The following is a 14151-nucleotide window of genomic DNA, read 5'->3' as shown; positions in this document are numbered from 1 at the left end:
TGCATACATGGGAACTAAGTGCACACGTGGGATCTAAGTGCACACCTGGGAACTACGTGCACATCTGGGAACTAAATGCACATGTGGGAACTAAGTGCATACAGGGAAACTAAGTGCACACCTGGGAATTAAGTGCCCACATGGGAACTAAGTGCACACGTGCGAACTAAGTGTACACCTGAGAACCACGTGCACACCTAGGAACTATGTGCGCACCATGGAATTACATGCACACGTAGGAACTAAGTGTGCACCTGGGAACCAAGTGCACACGTGGGAACTATGTGCACACCTGGGAACTAAGTTCATACCTAGGAACTATGTGCACACCTGGGAACTATGTGCGCACCATGGAACTACACGCACACATGGGATCTAAGTGCACACCTGGGAACTAAGTGCACACGTGAGAACTAAGTGCACACGTGGGAACTAAGTGCACACATGGGAACTAAGTGCACACATGGAAACTAAGTGCACACCTGGGAATTAAGTGCCCACATGGGAACTAAGTGCACACGTGTGAACTAAGTGTACACCTGAGATGAGAAGGGCTCAGCATGGTGAGCACTTAGATGAAACTGCCAGGGACACAGGGCCATATGTCTGCTGGCCTCCTGCTCCCTTCAACCTGAAATCCCATATGCACCCCAATTCATCATGTCCAGAACAAACACATCCCCCTTCCTCACTACTTCCCCTCAACCAAGTCTCAGTCTAGAAATTTCTAGCTCAGTGAATGTGTCACCTTCCACCTATGAGGCCTCCCAACACCCCCTCTGCTTGCTCCCTACCTCCTTCACTGCCATAAGCCCACCTGTCAACTCAAACTCTTATGTGCCTCTCAGATCTGTCCTTTCCTCCTCTGCCACTACCTTTGATTAGCCCTCTCTCACACCTTCTGAATTACTATCATAGCCCCCCACTTCCAACCCTTTCTCACACTGCCAACATAGTGATCTTTCTACAAGGCAAATCTTGATCTCTTACTTGGGAATCCCCAAGGCCTGGCCACCGCCTGCAGCACACTGGTCCTGACCCGGCATCCACCTGCGTTTCCATCTTGGGCTATTTCCCAGCCTGACTTGCACTACGGCAGGCAGCTGGTGCTAGTGAGCTCGCCTCCCTGCCTGGTCTGTGCTGCTTCCCCCACCGGGTACCTCTTCCTCATAGGTTCCAATCCCACACACCCCTCACGCCAAGCTGTGAGCTCCCTAATGGCAGGAACCATCTCATCTCGGTACAACCAAGCTCTTACATGGTGCCTAGCACATAGTAAGCACTCGATGAATATTGACTGAATTGACTAACTGACCAATCAATTTGTTGGTTAAATATTCTTTAACCTCACCTCTACTTCTGTAACTATAATATGTAAATATATCTGTATGGAGCAAAGTGAAAGGTAGGACTCCAGGGAAATCATGACCCCTTTCCTTTCTCTGAAGTCCTGAACTAACCTACCAGTGCCAGGATCAGGTCTCCCCTCTTACCTAGGCCTCCGTCTTCCTGTACTCACCATCCCCTCCCCTGGTCTCCTGCTCTCCCACATACACTCTCCTTTCGAACCCTGCAGGTTGCTTTCATCATTACAGCTCTTCACCAGATCCGCAAGCACACAGGAACTTGCACAAGTGTAACGGCGAGAGGCCTGAGCTTAGACTTCATTCTCTCCTTGATTTTCTCTGACCTTGCATGTAAATAGAATCTTCTGCTGCTCACCTGGTCCTTTAATATGCATGGCCACGTTCATCCTCACCTCCTGGGCTTCAGGTCAGGAACAGCAAGGGCTTATTCCAGCTTTAAAGGAAGAGAAATTGAGGCCTATCCCAGAGAGGGAACTTGCTGAAAGACATTCAGCAGGCCTAGGATTAGAAGCTGGGTCTCCCTATTCCCTGGTCGGCACATAATACTTCTTCAATTGCTCTGAAAATGAAAATCTTGGGATTATTTTGCAGGAGAAAAAAAAATAGGCCTTGAGAAGCTGTAGCCACATTTCTGACAAGCTCCATTCAGAGGGCACCGTAACTTACATAAATGATTTCCTATTACACCGCAATTGTCACTGCAACATGACAGTCTTGCAGCCTCCTTGAAGTGTTCTCTTTGTTGTTTTTCTGTACAGATCCCCCAGAAAGAAGAATCAAATATGGTCCGAGCAGGAAAACAAATCGCACAACACCCACAGACCTAGATTCCCCTTCTGCATGGCTCCTCCTGAGAAGGACCAAAGAGAATGCAATGAATGAGCCCCCTGGGCCGGAGCCCTCTCCCACCTGCCCTGTTCCCAGAGCTCTGCCAGGTCCCTGCAAATAGGATTCCTTTTCAAAAAAAAAAAATGAAAGCCAACAGTTTATGAAGAAGAAATGAAGTGGCAATTTCCCAGCATGGCTGGGAATCAATACAAGCCATTGCCAGGGTTTTTCTTTCAAAGGGTGACTGCTACAGTTCTCCAAAGTCAAGAGTGACAGAGCTCCGGTTCTTGACTTACAACTGCTTCATCATAGCAAGATATTTTTAATTTAAAACTCACTGCAGTTGGGTTCGAACTCAGCTGGGACTTGATTTACTGCTAATTCATTTCTCCGATTCCTATAATTCTAAACTCCGTCACCAAACAGTTTAATGCTGATAGAATCACCAGTGCAATGCTTCATGAATGGGCATCAGGGGAATTTTGTTAGTAAGTGTGTGTTAGCAACTGTTATTCACTTTGGAAAGGAGCATGGTGCTTGGGCAAAGCATGGCCAAGGGCTTATAATTGGGCATATGGGTCACTAGCCTGTGTCCCCACGTGAACCAAATCCAAATACCACTGGGGTGTTAGCCCACTCCCACCCCAACTCACTCTCTCTCTCTCTCTGTCACACACACACACACACACACACACACACACACACACACACACACATCATTACCTATGTAAGATGAGTACTGGGCACTGAAATGCTGCCCATGGGAAATGTCTAACTCCACTCTCCAGGTCAGTACCCAATGATGGAAACCATGGATTTCTTGTCTAATTATAAAACTTTAGCCTCTCTGGGGTAGCAAAGTTTCCTCCCCAAGAGAAAATCCTTTGTTTCAACTACCCAAAATCTAGGAAGGTATGTCTTAATAACTCAAGCCCTCTTTGTTAATGAGAATGTGTATGTTTGCCAGTTCTATTGAAACCTCTTATTGGATAAATGTAGCTGAAAAAAACAATATCGAGAAGGTGAATGTCATTACATACTTTACAAACATTCATCCTGATCTATTACATGCAACCAAAAGGTGCTACGTGTTGGAGACATTTCCACAAACCTGTGGGAGCCACAATCACACTCCTTAAAACGGTCCCTTTAGAGGAGGTACATGGGAAGACACCATGGTTGTCAATATCTCATAACAATTCACAGCCATTTCTGAGAGTCTCAAAGGCAAATGACAAGGACCAGAAGAAGGCAGTTGGAGCCCACATGTTCCCCTGTGTAACAGTTCAGTACATTCACTCCTGTTTCTTCTCCTCCGGACCAAACTCAAACCTGAAAGCTTTCACTTGAAACGATTTCACCAAAATGTCTTCTGTCCAACACTTGTTTCAGGAGTTGTTGATTGGCTTAAATACACACCACCAAGCAAGCTGAAAAATGGCTGGCTAAGAATAATTAAACAGGTGTCTCTACAGTGGGATTCCTATGCCTTTTTTAATGTTTATTTATTTGAGAGAGAGAGAGTAAGAGAGACAGACAGGGTGTGCACGAGCTGGGGTGGGCATAAAGAGAGGGAGAGAGAGAATCCCAAGCAGGTTCCAGATTGACAGTGCAGAGCCCGGTGCCTGGTTCCATCTCACAACTGTGAGATCGCGACCTGAGCCGAAATCAAGAGTCGGATACTTAACCAACTGAGCCACCCAGGTGCCCGTCCTATGCCTTTAACGTAAGTCTTGAATCTCCAAGAGGAAGACAGAGCATAAGGTGTTTGCAAGGCTTATTTGGCCACGGATGCTTCTTCCATGAAGGGACTTGTCTTTGGAATGCTTTGGGAAATGCAATCTGGTTATTCCACCCGATCTCCCAGCACCCAAACCCACACTTAGTTTTAACGTTTTTTTTTTGTTGTTGTTGTTGTTGTTGTTGTTGTTTATTATTTTTGGGACAGAGAGAGACAGAGCATGAACAGGGGAGGGGCAGAGAGAGAGGGAGACACAGAATCGGAAACAGGCTCCAGGCTCTGAGCCATCAGCCCAGAGCCTGACGCGGGGCTCGAACTCACGGACCGCAAGATCGTGACCTGGCTGAAGTCGGACGCTTAACCGGTTGCGCCACCCAGGAGCCCCACACACTTAGTTTTATATGGAAAGCAGGAGCTCAACTCCATGTGGGTCAGTGTCAACAGACCACCTGCCCCCAAACCACCATCACCCAGGACACTCTAAGGTGACGGCTGGGTTCAGCCTGCACTCATCTTTGTTCATCTTATCCTTCAAAGAGCTACCTTCCTTGATGTGACTCCAACCCTGCCCCTGCCAGAGAGCAAGCGCTTGCCATAGCAGCTGATTCGCATGCCCCTACTTCTTTCCTTTACAGGCCATTCATCTCCACCTTCTCCTGCTCCATTTATTAATTCTATTTACTCAGCAAATATTTATTGACTGCTTCCAGTATGATAGGCCCTAATCTGGGCACCAAGTACACAAGAGAAGTAAGAAATGGTCTCTCTCATCTACTGACATAAGAAAATAAAATGCTATGGTCATCATCGCTACCACCAGCATCAGCTTCCTCACCTTTATTACAAAGTATGAATTAAGTTCTGATCACACAAGACACACTTCAACCAGCGGCTGGTCCTGACCCGCAGGAGCCGGAAATCTCAGGCAGACATGCTAATGCAGACACATGTCTCCAAGTCAGCAAGTTGCTCACATCAGTCAGCAGTTAAAGGCAAGTGCATTTTGGGAAGAAAGGCAGGGGTCAGTATCTAATGGTGAAGAGAGCGGGGAAAGGGGTCACAAGCATAGGGCAAGCATCACTCCTTTGCTCCGCCTGACCGGGGAGGGGCTTCAATGCCCAAGAGATGTAAAATGGAAGGGACGCTGGCTGGAGGCATGACTTATGGGAAGTATTTTATGCAAAAATGCCCCCTTTTGTTTTATATTTCAGTGCTTACAATATTTCTTAAAAGCAGGAGAAAGGCAGAGGGCATTTGCCTCTGACCCCAGCTTCCAAGCAGCCATGCCCCTCAGCCATTGCAGACAGAAGTGTCTGAGATATCCATACACCACCATGTGGAAGGCAGGCACTCCTTTGGCTTAAAAAGCCTAAAAATTAGGAAAAGCCTCTTGAAGCCTAACTGGAACTCATTCTCTTTATTTTAATATTTTTCAATTTATTTATTTATTTTGAGAGAGAGAGAGAGAGAGAGAGAGACAGCATGAGTGGGGGAGGGGCAGCAAGAGAGGGAGGGAGAGAATCCCAAGCAGGCTCTTCGTTCCCAGCACAGAGCCTGATGTGAAACTTGAATCCACGAAGCCGTGCGATCATGACGTGAGTGGAAACCAAGAGTTGGACGCTTAACCCACTGAGCCACCTAGACTCCCTAACTGGAACCCATTCTTAATGTGGCTTAACTAGGTAACCCACAGCATGGTTGGCCATTGTGGCCATGGAGTCAAGAATTTTGGGGGCTGAATGATACCTTCTTGGAGCAGCTGGCTCTGGCTCACTATCTGATTCTATTCTGAAGAACCATGCGTCTTATGCAGAACCCATTATCCCAGACCCCCAATTTCTGTACCTGCTCAGATCTTTCCTGAAGTCCCACTCTCACCCCCAATTCTGGCCTTCAGCCACTTGCCACTGGCCCTTGGAATGCCTTGCATTATTCTTAAAGTTCTCGAAGACTTTCTTCCTTCAGGGCAAAGGCCAAGCTCCAGCAGGTCCACTGTGGGGGGAGCCACTGAAGCCCCAGCCGAGGGGCCTGACCACAGAGGCTCTGGTTTGAGCTAATTTCACAACCTCAAAGTGAGGGGGAGTTCCTGCCTCCTGGGGCGAATGGTGCCCAAGGAACCACAGCTCACAACAAGGTCCCAGCACAGATGCTGGCTGTGCCTGCCCTCCAGACTCTTCTGAGGCTATGCTCCCATCAGGCTTGTCTAGGTAATGAACCACCAGCTGTGTTTCCTCAGGAAGCTCTGGCTGGCCGGGCAACACATTCTTTGGATTCTTTGTACATTTGGTGTTTCTGTTCCTTCCCTACTTCTCCCCCTTTTTCCTTCACTCTTGCTGCTCTGGGCTTCCACCTCTCAAGAAAGTGTTCCCACGTCAGCTTTCGCCTCAGGCTCTGCTTGCTAGAGAGCCCAGGCCAAAACTGCGGGTGAGGGGCAGACAGACGGAAAGTACAAGGCTTTGGGCTCCTCCACAGCTCTGACCAGAACAGTCCTTCTCCCATCTGTGCTGTGGGTCAGAATCCCATATAGAACTTCGTTTGAATAAGGAGCTCCACCCCATCCATATTAAAATGTGTTTTGGGGTGCCCGGGGGGCTCAGTCGGTTAAGCATCCCACTTCGGCTCAGATCATGGTCTTGAGGTTCATGAGTTCGAGGCCCACATTGGGCTGTGTGCTGACAGCTTACAGCACGGAGCCTGCTTCAGATTATGTGTCCCCCTCTCTCTCTGCCCATCCCCCGCTTGTGCACTTGAGCACGCTCTCTCTCTCTCTTAAAAATAAATAAACATTAAAAAAAATTAAAATGTTTAAAATCACTGAGCTAGACCAACCCTTTCATTTTATCAGTGGTGATACTGAAACATAAGGGGATTTTTCCCAAGCCCCCTTGGCTGTAAGTGACAGATCTGGGATAGTCTACACATATTTTTCCCCAAAACACAGCTTTCCCCACAACACCACTGCTTTTTAACCAGGGGGAACACACCAGAATTGTCTAGGAACCTGAGAAAATACACACCTGCCTGGACCTCACTCCTGCCTGAGAACCTCCCTGTTGCCTAGGAAGGACAAGGGGCAAACGCCGAGCCTGGAGTCAGACTGCCTGCCCATCTGGCAAAATTCTGCTTGAAACCCTCATATCTACTTGATCACTAGAACCCTGTACTTTGTGTATATAGAATGAATGCTCTGCTGAAACTGTCCTCGTAGAATCCATCCTTTATTCAGTCAAGAATAGAAAAATGAAGTGCTTGTCTTGGGCCAGCCTTTCGCTGTGGATTCCCAGGGCCACCACACAGTACATCTCCTTATTGTGGTTTCACAATCCAAGTTAGTTGTGTTTGAAGGCTCTGAGAAGTTCTGCAACAAGGAGCCCTAGCTTTTCTTTACACTAAGGGTTTCTCCAACTGTGGCCATGAGAACATTTTGTGTATGTAACACCCATTCACTCCCACAGAATGAACTTGGGGAAATTCTGCTCTATTTTAAATTTGCCTTCAGGAAGCAAGCCTGAGATGGAGAGGGAGGAAATAGACCCTAACTACGTCTGCAAGGTTAGCTGACGTTCTACATAGGCTGGTTCAATTATACGTCCCGATGGCTGCTGACCTGACATGCCCTCCTCTCACTGTCTACTCCTGCCAAATCTGCTTTCCTTCCTCGCCTTCTCCTTGCCCTCTGGGCCAAAGCCAAGGAATGGTTTGTTCAGCCTCTAGCTCTAGACCCCACTCACCATGAGGGAAATCCAGCTGTGCTCGTAAAAGGCAAGTTCAATGAGTATGTCAGATGTAAAGCTGATCTTGAGCGAAGACCAGGAAAGCCCTTGAAATGCTATGGTTTTCCTTTCCTACAGTCCCAGGGCCCTCTTCCTCCACTGCTCCTCTCCTCATGCTTCCTAATGAAAATACTCTTCCCCGTAAGACCTCGGAATTGATTCCGCTAGTCTACGTTCAGTGCATCGACTGCAGAGGTGATATCCTCTTAGCTAGTGATCTGTTTTGTGCTGGAGTGACAAAACATTCCAAAATCCAATTTGCTGCTGCGAATCCTGGTTCATGGAGAAGGCACTGTGGAGCGGGAGGGGCTAGCCAAGCTTGGCCGGCAAAGAGAGGGTGCCGAACACCTCACATGCACCTGTTGCTGCACGTCTGAGCAGGACCCCACATCCACCAGTTTCGGCCACTCCCACTGTTGCGCCAGAGGGGAGGTGACGAAATGCACCCTTGGGAGCCACCTCGAGTTTGGCAGAAACTTCTGCTCACCTTACAGCATAGAGAAGCCAAAGGAAGTGCAGAATAAAAGTTTGTCTTTGGAGGGAAAAAAAGAACAAACCACTAACAACAAGAGTATCACCTGTGGCTATTCCCTAAAATGCTGAGGCAGAGAGACCAAGTCAGGCAGCTGAGGCCTGGCTCTGGGATGGGACAGCAGCCCCCGGCCAGGTCTACAGGTTCCTTCAGGATTTCCAAGCGTCCACCGCTCAGGATCTGGATGTCATTCCTAATCAAGTGCTCCACTCACACTGAGTGCACAGGATGACCTTCCACACATGCAGCCGTTGGCACCAACCTCCAGTGAACCTCTGCTCCCACAATTATATGTGCCAGGTGTCCAGCACTGCATGACACCCACAGGCAAAGACTCCTTCCCTGGCTTTCAAAGATTCCCTGGGGAATCTTTGGGGCTAATGAACCCGAGGGCTAATGAATGAATGAACCAACAAGTCCCTATTGTAAGCATCCTTCCCCAAGAGTGAAAAGACCATCCGCTATGTAGTGTCCTAGAGCCTTGGGCATTGGGCCTCAGTCCCTACAGCATCAAGATGGGAATAAACAGTGCCCCTCTCCCTTGCTGGATGGTTTGAAGGGTTAAATGGAGAGTGGTATTTCCACAATGCCGGCAAATTTGAAGCCGTTGCTGGAGAGAGCTAGATTCCGACCAGCACAAGACTCAGGGCCTCACAGAATCAAAAGAAGAGATGAGATCTGCACTCATTCACTCCTCCTTACTTTCTCCCAGGGAGAGATGGGAGCTACCAAAAGAGGCAAGAGTCACCCTCAGGAACTGAGAAATCTGTTACAACGACCCATGCAATTTCACAGCCCACTAACAGTCAAGGACAAAGCAGCCCCACCTGATGCATGGGGAACTCGAGCCTCCAAGAACAAACAGATTCACCTGGGGTCACAGACATGTCCGAGGGAGGAGCTACATGCCCTCTGCTCCCTCTGCACACTCTCCCACAAACCTCCCCAGGTGACAACATGCTCCTTACAGACCTAAGGAGGCAGACAGCGCAGTGATAAGGAAGGAGGTCAGTTTGCTCAGGCTTGAGATATGGCCCCACCACCCACCAACTGTATGATCCTGGACAAAGTCTTTGGCCTCAGGCCTTTCAACTTCCTCGTGCAGGAAATGGGAATAATAACAGTAACTGGCTCTCTGGGTAGTTACATTGAGGATAAGGGCCAACCTGTGTAAACCACTAAAACGATGCCCCATCCAAGTCCGCACTGAATAGATATTAGCCACCACCATCACCATTGATTATTATTCCTTTCCATTCTGCTAGCTTTCACAAGGGCAAATACTCATGTCCACACAGCCTCTTCCCTGGGGAGGCTGATGCCACGTGATGGTCAGGACAAGGGTCTGGGAGCCGGCCCAGACTCTCGCAGGGACTCAGGCAGCCTTTCTCCCAAGCTGCTTCATAGGAGGCAGAGAAGCAGCCTCCTCCTTGCGGAACAAGGCCTCTGCTCTGCCAATGAGGACCTCCTGCCTGCCTTCGCTTTTAAGACCCATCTCCTACCACTTAGAAGCAGAGCCCCCTTCGGTGTTCCCACTGACTCCACCTTCCTGCCAAGGAAGGCTGCTGGCCCGCAGTGAGGAGAGAGGCACGAGAGAGAATAAGTCTGGATGGAGGGGATCATGTGGGAGGTCAGGGTAGGCAGCAGCAGGGCCGGTAGCTTCCAAAGAGATACTGTCCGCAGGGCTCTGCACGGGCCAGGCATTGCACAATGGGGCCTGTAGGGCAATTACCCTAATCATGTGCATCTCCCAAACAGCCGTTTGATTTATTAGCGCGACGTCTTTTTAAAATGCCGCTCTTAAATATAAATAACACTTAATCATCCAGCTGTCGTTAAATTCATGTCATATTGATTTCTTGGAGTGCCACAAATTTGAGGGCGAATGGGCTGTCGGATGTGCGCACAAAGCTAAGAGGTGAATTAGCAAGTTGGGGGGGGGGCGGGGAAGGGAGTGATGCAGAAGGAGGAACGGGTGTCAGGGGAAGGAAGAAATGAGCGCTGTTCTACTACCCCAGGGTCCACCGAGCTTCACATCGACACAAATGAGAAGAGGAGGGGAGAGCCTAAAAAAGAATGGTACATCTGTCACACAGACTAATCCCAGCGTGGATCTCGAGCCGGTTTTCCGTAGGGCTGCCGCCCATCCCCGCCCATCACGGAGCCACTCCAACAGGTCTCTGAGGTGGCATTGTCTGTGTAGTGCCTTCTCCTAGTGAGGATGGGGAGAAGCGGCTAAGAAATGCCCCCTAGCTGGCTAGGAGGAGAGAGATTGGCTGCAGTTTCTTTGCATCAAAGCCTAGTGATAACTAGGAGCTAAGAGCGGTTAATCTCCCCGCCCCCTCAGCTCTCTCCCCACCTCAGGACCACTGCCTCCCTAGAAGGCACCCCCCCTCAATTCCCAGCAGCCCTCATTGTGATTAAAAGGATGCGGAGGCCAAGTGCAGGCAGACTGTGCCGTGCAGGCAGACTGTGCCATGTAGATCTCCCTGTCTGCAGGGCACAGCAGCAGCAGAAGCCATGGAGAGGAGCAGAGGAGAAAGGAAACAAGTTGGTGGCCTCAGATGCCTCTGGAAATGTTTGCAGGCATCAGTGGGCATCCAGGATGAAGTCTTGGGAGGACAGAGGCAAGCCCACAAGGGAGTCCCAGATTGGGCAAGAAGGAACAGCACTCGCGGGCAACCCACGCTCACGGAGGAGCCCCTAGGGCACAGCCTAGCAGCAGCCAGGGTCCACTGAAAAGAAGCACTCGTGATTGGGGTTTTTCTAGTATGACTCCCTTGCGAGTGCAAAGACCCTAGAGAACTTAGAAGGAAGTCCACAGAGGGGTGGGAGAGAGAGAGAGAGAGAGAGAGAGAGAGAGAGAGAGAGAGATTGAGAGAGGCAACGTGCCATGCTCCAGGGCTCAGCGAGAGAGCCAGGAAAAAATTAGATGATGTACACTCAGCTTTACACAGATGTTAATTAATGCCTGCTTTGCCCTAGAAACCAAATCAGTACCTAATTCTAAGTGCAAAAAGTGTGGGGATTTTTTGAACCCATGTTTAAAAATGTTTAGCTTATAACTAGCATGACTGCTGGCTTGCATGAACGTGACGGATCCTAAGGCTGCAAATACAGGAGGAAGGAAAGATAGAGAGGGAAGCGGGGAAGGGAGCAGAAGTCTGTGTGGAAGACACACAGACATTTCCGGAAGCTCGGTACACCATGCTTCAGCCCCATCAGGGTCCAGTGAGAGAATGTTTATCCGGGAGCCATCCACTGTTGCTGGGGCTATTTCTTCTGAAAACCATGTGTTCCTCTACGCATACGTGGGACCTCCCTGTCCACGCACTCATAGGGTACGCGTGTGGAAACGTTCCAGTTCTTCCACAGCCTGGAGGACAGAGGTGGGTCCCGCCATCACACTCTGGACGAGCGGATCGCGTTGAACTGACCCTTTGAGAAAGCACACATGTATCTGGGTGTGCACTCAAAAAGAAAATAATGTTTCTTCCCCCTACTGGGTTCTCCCCATTGTGAGAGCTTTGCTTTAGTCCATCTACCCTTTCCAATCAGTCAAAGGGCGGTTACACACAGCACACGGCAGGAATACAATCTCCCCCCCCCCCCAGGGGCATCTGCTCCTCTCCTCCCCAGCCTAGCTGAGAGACCTTTGCAGGAGCTGAAAAAAGTTTGAACATAGCAGAGATGGGGGTGCGCAGAGGGCCCTTTATTTCAGCACCCATCTTCAGGATTTACAGAATCAACCGAATCCTGTGCCCAACACTGAGGCCCCTTGTTCCAAAGAATGTTGACTCCTTTCCCCTAGCACTCTGGAACACTCCCAACATATTTTTCCCACTGGTGAGTTTGTAGGACACTCTGAACACATGACCTTATATAAAGGGTACAAGTTCACCCCATTTCTTGCCAGGCTGCCCCACAAGCTACCCCAAAAGGGACAGCTAGAGAAACTCGGGGCTCTGCTATATTTACGTGCAACTCCAAAATCATGTTTTACTTGGACCTCACATTCTTCTCCCTACAACAACCGAGCCCGAATGAATTGCTCTTTGACCCCCGATGGAAACTGCAAAAAAGCCCTTTTGGAGCCCCAACCACCTCCTACCTCCTCCAGAAAAAGTTTGAAAATGAGCAGCCTGTGAAACTCCAGCTGGGCAGAAAAGGAAAGGAAAGGCTTTAGGGAAATAGAACCTTGAACCACAGGCTTCTGGAGAGTCGTTCTGCACAGTCAAAAGCAACCTGGCTTTGGGGAACACTGGCAAACCCAAGAATGCCTGGCCTCCTTACAGGGGGGCACTGCTGAGGTGGTCGTGAGAGAGGGGACCTTCCTCCCTTCCCTACAACACCCTCCTCCGCCCCCTTTCAGTTCTATTTCTCAGACACACACCTCCAAAGGCATGTGACAGGTGACAGCCAGAGGCACAGCAAAACAGCCCCATGCTTTCCCACACAGCGTAGAGGGAAGAGTAGAGAGGTGAAAGGGATACCCAAGACCTGTGTCCCTAAGCCCTGGCGGCTTGCTGTTGCCGAGAGATTGGAGATGTGAATAGGTGGTACCTCTTATGGAGGATCTGACCCCCATATGCTCTCCCTAGACCAGCCACACACCCAATGCCATGCGGAAGCCCCTTCCTGCATGGAATCCCGGCGCATTCCCGGGGAAGCAGTGCAATGCTTCAGAAAGGCGTTTGTGCTGCCTCTTACTGGGGAAACGCAGTGCCTGTTCCATATGCACCGCCCTACAGAACTGCAGCCCCATCTGCCTATGTGGCCTCCTCCCTGCACGCTGGGCCACCACGCTCTCCAAATATCTGTCAGAATATCTATCTGTCGGTCTGTCTCCCTTCAAAATCCCAGGGTGTCCAAAGGCCACGGAGCGGAGATGACGCTGGGCGGGTCTCCCCAAACCTCCCATTACTTCTCTCGTTTCGAAAACCAGCTAGAAATAACCAGGGGCCGGGAACTGAAAAATCGCTCCCTCAGCCTACCCCGGTGGGAGGGAGAGGCAGGCATACGCAGAATCCCACCCTGAAAGTCCTAGGTAAGAGAAGTGTGAGTCCGGATCGTCAGAGGAGAAAGAACTGGGGGAAATACCTGCTCTGGCCGCGCCGCACCTACGCGGGTGTCCAGGTGGGACGTGGGCAGGTGCGTGTGCGCGGCGTGTGCCAGTGTGTGTGTGTGTGTGTGTGTGTGTGTGTGTGTGTGTGTATGCGCGCGCGCGCGAGTGTGTGTGTGTGTGTGTGTGCGTGCGTGCAGCGGGCTGGCTCCAGGGCAGCCGAGGACTCCCGGACCGAGCCGGGTACCTCCGCCCGCGCTGCCCTCGCCCTCCCGCCGGCTCCTTACCTGGGAGCGCGGCTCTTGCCTCCTTCAGCGGAAGCGCCGCATTGACACTGCAGATGGTGCCTGTGCCGCTGCCTCTCGTCCTCCTCTGAACGTGTGCGTGTGCGCGCGTGTGGCTGCCTCCTCCAGCCCCAGCCCCGAACGCAAATACTCCGCCGAGGCACCGGGAACCCAGGAGGAGGCAAGGGAAACGGAGGGCGAAATCACAGCCTGCGGGGCTTGACAGCTCCTCCGGCGGCGTCCGAGGTGGGCGGAATGTCCAATAAAAAGGTCGGAGAATGTGGATCGGATCCAAGCACCCCTTTCCTCCACCTAGCCCGGAGCCGGAGCAGCGGCGGCGGCGGCTGCGGCGGCGGCTCTCTGGGGCTGCGGTGGCGACGCGGGGCTGCCCCCCTTCGTCCCCACCCCCGCGGGCTGAATGTCCTTGATGCCAAGCGGGCACGGCGGCGTCACTCCGCGCCGCCCATGCTCGCCCGGTCGGGCCGCTGCCCGGGCGCGGCGAGTGCGCGGGGGACCCGCCGGGGAGCGCTCTCGGCGCCTCTGCGCGCCTCCCTGGGCAGCGGC

General features: G+C 51.0%; 1 protein-coding gene across 1 annotated transcript in view; it reads right to left on the bottom strand.

The window, feature by feature from the left end:
• Window positions 1-14099, bottom strand: part of PLXNA4 (plexin A4) — a 440680-nt gene extending 426581 nt beyond the window's left edge. The window contains exon 1 of the mRNA XM_040471931.1: window positions 13591-14099. The gene's annotated coding sequence lies outside the window, so the exon portion shown is untranslated. The remainder of the gene's footprint in view (window positions 1-13590) is intronic.
• Window positions 14100-14151: the final 52 nt, after the last annotated feature.

This window comes from Herpailurus yagouaroundi, unplaced genomic scaffold (assembly GCF_014898765.1).
Source record: "Herpailurus yagouaroundi ecotype Mexico unplaced genomic scaffold, PumYag 100, whole genome shotgun sequence".
NCBI classification, from domain to species: domain Eukaryota; kingdom Metazoa; phylum Chordata; class Mammalia; order Carnivora; family Felidae; genus Herpailurus; species Herpailurus yagouaroundi.
This window is presented reverse-complemented; position numbering and strand designations above follow the sequence as displayed.